Source organism: Cebus imitator, unplaced genomic scaffold, assembly GCF_001604975.1.
Source record: "Cebus imitator isolate Cc_AM_T3 unplaced genomic scaffold, Cebus_imitator-1.0 Scaffold113, whole genome shotgun sequence".
In the NCBI taxonomy this organism is placed as follows: Eukaryota; Metazoa; Chordata; class Mammalia; order Primates; family Cebidae; genus Cebus; species Cebus imitator.
Window position 1 is genome coordinate 274,893 of NW_016107428.1, and position 7,192 is coordinate 282,084.

At 40.9% G+C, this 7,192-nt stretch overlaps 1 long non-coding RNA gene across 1 annotated transcript; it reads left to right on the top strand.

Moving 5' to 3' along the window:
• Positions 1 to 266: 266 nt before the first annotated feature.
• Positions 267 to 6,926, top strand: LOC119472697. Its single transcript, XR_005201874.1, has 3 exons — positions 267 to 462; positions 6,371 to 6,443; positions 6,532 to 6,926. It is a non-coding gene; the product is annotated as an uncharacterized LOC119472697 (long non-coding RNA).
• The last annotated feature ends 266 nt before the right edge of the window (positions 6,927 to 7,192 follow it).

The window sequence follows — 7,192 nt, forward strand, 5'->3', positions numbered from 1 at the left end:
CACCAGTGTCCTTTCTGCCATGGATCTTGGCTTTGGGGTGTCTATTCTAGGCCAGTTCACTGTCATCTAATGCAAGATAACTTCTCGGCCGGGTTTGCATCCCTGTGCTGGGTTCCCACTTCCCACTCTATGGCTACTCCATTCCTCAACTGTGTCATGTATTGCCCATTTTGTTGGCTCCACCATCCTGGCTTCTGATTTAGTGTCTCTGTCTTGAACTTCCAACATGGCATGAAACTATTTCTTCTTTTATTTCCTACTCCTAGGACCCACCAGTTTGATCTGCTCATTCTTGATCAGGATGAGACTGATACCCTGTGAAATGCAGCAGAATCAGCTCCTGGAATTGTGTTAGCAGAATGACAGGAGTATGAGATCCACCACATGGCAGGGCACCCCAGGAACCTGCTTTCTTCTTGAAGAACAACTGAAAACTATTTCCAAATTATCCTTCATTTTGAGGTCTAAACCATATGTTTGTCAATTTTAATACTAGATTCTAGCTTTTAATTAATAATAGCTTACTTTGTGAAAGAAAGGAAGATAAAGTGAAAAAAAATCTCAGTATTAAGACAGACAACCTCGTTTCAGAAATATTAAGAAGTGGTTTTCTCTTTCTCCCTCTCCCTCTCCCTCTCTCTCTCTCTCTCTCTCTCTCTTTCTGTGTGTGTGTGTGTGTGTGTGTTTGTGTGTGTGTTAAAGGAGCAGTGTTGGCAATGTATGTGTTAGGATAAAGAAAGTGTATTATTACTACAGTTTGATGAAGTTTACATTTTACTCAGAGGGAATCTTAAAGGAAAGGGTTTATTTCTGAGTGAATGAAAGCAAAGTCTCTGTTATCATTCATTAACAGAATGGCAGGTTAGGTCCTGCAAGAATTGCAGAGGACACAGACCTGAGTAAGCCACAGAGATGGCTTCCTGGAGAGCTCACTGTCCATAGTAGAAGATAAACTTGCATATGGAAAATATCACCATAATGTGTTAAGAAGGGGCCTGAGCCCTTAACCCAGCCTGGAGTCTCAGGGATGCTTTCTTCAAGGCACTACCACTTGAAGTAGCTATTGAAGGATGACAAATATGACGACATTTACCGAAGACTTATTAAGTGGTAGGTACTGCCATAAGTGCTTTCCACCATTACCATTTGATCCTAACAACAGTTTAATGAGATGAGAATGATCACTATGCCTATTTCCAGATGAGGAAACTGAGGCACAGAAAGCTTAAGTAGCATGCCCAAAGTCACCCAGCTAGGAAGTAGCAGAGGCAGGACACAAACTTAGGAAGTCTGAGGATTTGAAATTAATCAGAAAGGGAAAGGGGTAAAGACAACATGAGCAAAGACACAGAAGAGTAAAGCAACACTGATGTGAGTGAAACTGTGAGAGTTACACAGTAGACACTATGGCCATGCCCACATCCCTTAGCTGGTTCCAGAAAATTCTTCTTGCACTCTTGACCTGAAGGCTTTTCTCTAAACTAAGGCAGGCTGCTCAGCCTTTGCATGGCAGGCTAGATATGCTGGTAATTAGCACATTAGCACGTTAGGGTGTGCTGATGGGATTTGATATATAAACACCCCAGCTCCCCTGCTGTAAAGGCAGATAATTCCAAAGCATGGGTTTTACACTGTTTCTCAACATTGCCCTTCGAGATTAAGCCCGTTGACAGCTGGCTTGATAACATACCTTACATAAGCCACCTCCCTTACTGGTCTTTCCTGTACTTCCCAAATATAAACATCTTAAACTTGAACCCTTGTCACTGTGTCAGCTTTTGGAGGAACACAGGCTAATACAAATGTACTGTACTATTGCTAAAATATAAAGTAGGAAACTGAAGAGGCATAGCAAAGTCAGTAAAGCCCAAAGTCTGCCATCAATCCACAGACACTCGTTACCTGTCCAGGACAGTGTATGTTTATGAACACAGAGGACATATGACACATGTATGATATCACTTCAGGAAGTCTTTAGCAGATCATCTGTCTGTCCCATCTCCACTTTACAAATGATCTACCTGAGACCTCGAGTGGGACATGATGTGTCCAGGGTCTCTTAACTGGTTAGTTGTAAAGCCCAGATTAGTGGTTCCCTATCCACTAATAGTGAGATTCCTATTCACTGAGGCAAACTAGAGAGATGTTTAGAATAATCTTTGCACCAACTCCACCAACTTTATCAAACTGACGAAGACTAAGATGTTGAGAAAGGCATTTTCAGGCTCTTTCCCTAAAGCCAGCATGTGCTAACCAACCCACCAGAGTTGGCCGGGGCCTACAGTGCAGAGAAACAGAGAACTATGCTATGGTTTGCAAATAAACCTGAGTATTGATTCACTAGCCACTTGGTCAACCTAGTCAGTTCACTTCTAGAAAGTGATGATAGAAAAATAACACAGAGATATACATGTATGTGCACAATACAACATTGTGTAAAAAAGTAAAACAATAGAAACCACCTTAGTACCGATCCGTGGTGCAGTACCCAATGTCACAAATAAAATAAGAAACTTCCTAGGAAGGTACCCACACTAACCTATGTGGAAAAAAAAAAAAAAAAAGCAAGCTGTAACTGAATGTATATATAGTACAATCCCTTTTTGCTTAAAAAAGAAAAGCTTGCGGGGTAGAGGCAGCAAATCACATTGCTATGTATGTATGAGATCTCAGCATATGTATGCAACAATCTTGCATGTTCTGCACATGTACCCCAGAACCTAAAGTGTAATAAAATATATATATTTTAAAAAAGGAAAAGAAAGCTTATGCGTAGAGAGATTTTTGCTTTATAAGCATGAGAACATTATGGAAAGAGACTCACCAAACTGTCAACAATTTGTGGTATAATTTTTGGAATATTAACTTGTGTTTGTCCTCCCAGTGTTTCTTCCCCTCCTCCCCTGTAAGCAGATGGTCAGGCCTTTTTGTGGCCTCTTGCCACAGGGGAGATGTTTGTCATAGGGCCAGAAGCCAAAGTTGTCTGCAAGACACTTCAGATTCTGGTCTTGAATTTTATAAAATCTAAACCCATTGAGGAGAGTATTCTTGGTGTCCTGGAGGAACTGGAGAGAGAAGAGAAAGTATTTGGAATGTACATGGAATCCTAGTCTTAGTTCTGGAGCACTCTGAAGAGGAGGAAGATGGTAGGGAGGCTGGGCTAGGGAGATGGGAATTCCAAAGCCTCACCAAAGATTCTCCTAATTTTAAAAGTGGCAGCAGAGGAGCCAGAACCAGAAAAGACCATGTAGTCTGAGGCCACAGACACCTCAGCAGTTAACATTGTAGACTAAGCTCAGTGGCTGAAGAGATCTCATTAGAGTTTGGTGCTACGTAAAACCCTGAGACCTTTGCCTATCCGTGAGGGTGACAATGATACCTGAGACTGAATTCCTAATTACTTAATATGATAAAGAGAGTTGCTATAGGCTCAGAATTAATTTTATGTAAAAAGTGCTATTTTTTTGCACATCTGAGTTCATGGAATAAGACTTAAATTTACTACAAGTTAATGGAATTGGGATTCAGAGGGGAGAATGTCACTTAACACATGAATATAATTTTCTGATGGTAGGATTATGCATAGTTTCAGGTTTTCTGTTTTTTCCCACATCTTCTCCCCTCAGTATTTTTTAAAATAACATGTGGCGTTTTGTTTGATCATTTTTTGTGTTTCAAACAGGGTCTCACTCCTGTCCAAGGAGGGTAGAGTACAGTAATGCAATCTCGGCTCACTGTAGCCTCGGCTTCCTGAGCTCAGGTGATCTTCCCACCTCAGCCTCCCAAGTAGCTGGAACTCCAGGCATGTGCCACCATGCCTGGCTAAAATTTTGTATTTTAATTAGAGGCAGGGTGTTGCCATACCCAGACTGGTCTCGAACTCCTGGACCTACCCACCTCAGTCTCCCAAAGTGCTAGAGTTACAGGCATGTGCCACCATGTCCAGCCTAATCACATTGTTTGTAATGTTCATTAAGACATCCCACCCTCTCAGTTTGGTGACAGCCTCTCAAGAGGGACAGAATCAGCTGCAAAAGTACCATGTCTGACCCTGAGACATGGATATTGTTTATTCATTTATATACTTCTGAAAAAATCCACTCACTTAAACGGTCTGTGATGCTTGCATAAACAGAAATGCTTACCCTTCTGGGTCCTGAATTTCTGGTTCTCTGAGAGTCTTTTGAAATTCTCCTTTCTCAAAAAGGAGCCCTCTTTCTATTTCCCCTCAAAGTTGTGACTTGACCCTCACATCCCTTTATTCTCCAGGGCTCCTTGATGAGATTCTTTTAAAATTTCTTTGGAGGGCATCCCTTTTAGGAAGAGCAAATCCCTTTTGGGATGAATACAAAAGATAGAGGATATGGTGATAGCTGGGGACAGCTGCACAGTCTGAAGTGGTCTCTGCTGTAGAGTACTACAGAAAAGATGACTCAGTGTTTAAAAAATGCAATAATTCTAAGCCCCCTGCATGGAAAAAATAAAAAGAAGAAGAGGCTCTTTTCTACACATCAGTTCTTGGGTCCTACCAGTTCATCCAGTCTTAGTACCCACTGCTCTCTAACACACAGCCTCCTGACTCTCAGGCTGTCTCTGTCCATTGCCCCTGTCAAAGGCACAGGTCCCGTCTCCTGGTCTTTGTAGAAGCTGCTTCCTCTTCCTGATGGACCACCTGCATTGCGCTCCTCATAGCCTAGTCCTATCTATCTCTCCATGATTCTACTTCCTCCTGGCGATAGTCACCTTCTCTGAATCCAGATGTTATATATACACATGTGTAGTCAAGAAGGAGAGGAGAGAGAGAGAGAACAAGAGAGGAGAGAGAGAGATTTTAGGGAATTGGCTTATTCAATTGTGGGGACCAGCCTGTCCAAAATCTGTAGGGCAAGCTGGTGGTCTGAAAGTTCAGATGAGTTGATGTTCCATCCAGCGTTGAGTCCACAATCTGCAGGTCAGGCCAAGCTGGAAATTCCATAGGGTTTCTACGCTGCAGTTTTGAGGCCAATTTCTTTTTTTCTTCAGGAATCCTTAGTCTTTGCTCCAAAGGCCTTCAATTGATTGGACTAGGCCCGCCCATAATAGATAAAGTAATCGGCTATACTCAAAATTTACTTACTTAAATCAGTAACAAAGAAAAGAATGACGTGATGAGCTCAGGCAGAGATGTATCAATTGAAAGTCTTTATATACTGCACAGTTCCTGTGACTGCGAACCTAACCCATCCAGGGATAGAAAATGTGGATTTCTCATTCTTTCTACTACAGCCTCTAGGATGCTTGAGTAGAAATGGCATTTTTACTGAGGGTGAGTTCAACAAGCGGACAGGAAGCAGCCCTCTAAGCCCTGAGTTATCAACTGTCCTAAAGTGCCCGTAGGTGTTGATTATTACAAGTTGTGACTGAAATGAAATTCATGATCTTCTCTGGATTATTTAAGCCATGCTAAACATAATGGCTTAAATGGTTGGTCCAATGCTAATTTGACCAATGATTTGTCAAATAGTTGACTAAATGCTAATTGGATCATCCTCTCTCTCTGCACCCCTGCCTTGAGAAACAGACAGCAGACAGACACCACACACACACTCTGATATGAATGAATCTCTGCCACAATTAACTGAAGGCTGACCAATTAACTTAAACTCCAGTCCAAGGTATTAATCTTAGAATCTACCTGCATGGAAGTTCCTAAGGATCTGAGTCAGAGAAAAGAAGGATACCAAAAGAGGAAGCAAACGGGACAAACGTGTCAGTCTCACAGCTTTGCCTCTACCAGCCTCTAGAGTTAACCACAATAAATAGCACTTAAAAAAGGGTCCCCACTGCAGTTGACAGTGACCACAAGACACAGTCCTGCTCATAGATAGAATATCTCTGGAACGGTAGGATTGAAATATCTCTTGGCTGTTGTTGTTTTTTCCCTGACACCTGTCATCTCTGAGAGGGATGGTATATATAATATTTTAATATTTAATATAAAACACACACAATTAGTACTTCATCTGCCTGTATCATGTTCCTAGAAGTATATTTAGAATTTTAAGCTGTTCCAACTACTAGACGTTTTGCCAAATTTTAGTCATTGAGGGAGTTGTGTTTAAACATCTGTTGACTGCAGATGTTAAGCAGTGTGAAACAGTCTTTTAAGATGCCAAAATGCAATTAAAATCATAATATTTTTCCTAGTAACACATCATGCTAATCAGTGAAAATTTAGAAAGATAAAACTCGATGAACAATGAATGGTAATCCTTCTCTAAATAATCAGCTGTGGCTCATGGGAAGGGAGAATTAACTTTTAACTAAATTATGTTAAATCATCAATGCCAATTTTCTCAGCTCTTGAAAGTGTCCTCTTTTTTCCTTCAAGCCAGGCAATGGTCAGGTGGAGTAAAACATAGGGAAGAGCGTCTTTTTGGTTCAAAGAATAAAAAAAAAATTGGGTAACACACTTTCCTTACTTCTGGCTGGGGCACTGAACCAGAAGATGCCAGTGTTTAAAACACTAAAATGCCAGCTCTTTTCTTAAAGGCCAACATGTAGGTGACTGATTTCTGCCTGGACTGAGGATTCAAAAGATGTGTGAAACACAGCCTGAACATGCCCCAACCTGCTGACAAATTCCACCCCAAAGAGTGGAAGAAACACACCTACAACATAAGCAGAGAAGATTTTTCTTCTGTACTTTCTAGGACTTGAAGCTGCTTTGTTTTTTTGGTTGCTGGGTGGGGAAGGAGGAACTATAGTATAGCTTCCAGAAGACAGAAGAGAGTTATCTCTTGAGTGTGAATTTAGCAGTACCAAGAGGCCTCAAAATAGCTCTCTTTCCTGCTTGAAATTGTACTGTCAAGAGTTTTTCTTTAGGTTTAAAATCTTGAAAGCTCCGTAATGCTCCTGAGTCGAACAATAAAGCCATTAGTAGTCAATGACTTTATTTTTTCTTTCCATTTCAATTTTAGATCTAATTTTATCTGACTCCTAAAAACATGTTTTATATTTTCATGAGGACTTGGCCCATATGTGTAAATGGTTCAAACATCTTAATTTGTTGACTGAACTAGTCCAAATAGTCAAATTTTTTTAGGCAAAACTGGATTTCATCAAATTGGTTGACCCACCATTTCCTAAATTCATCATTGATTATCTGTTATGTGCCAGCTCCTGTACTAGTTCCTAGGGCTCAGAGGTGAAA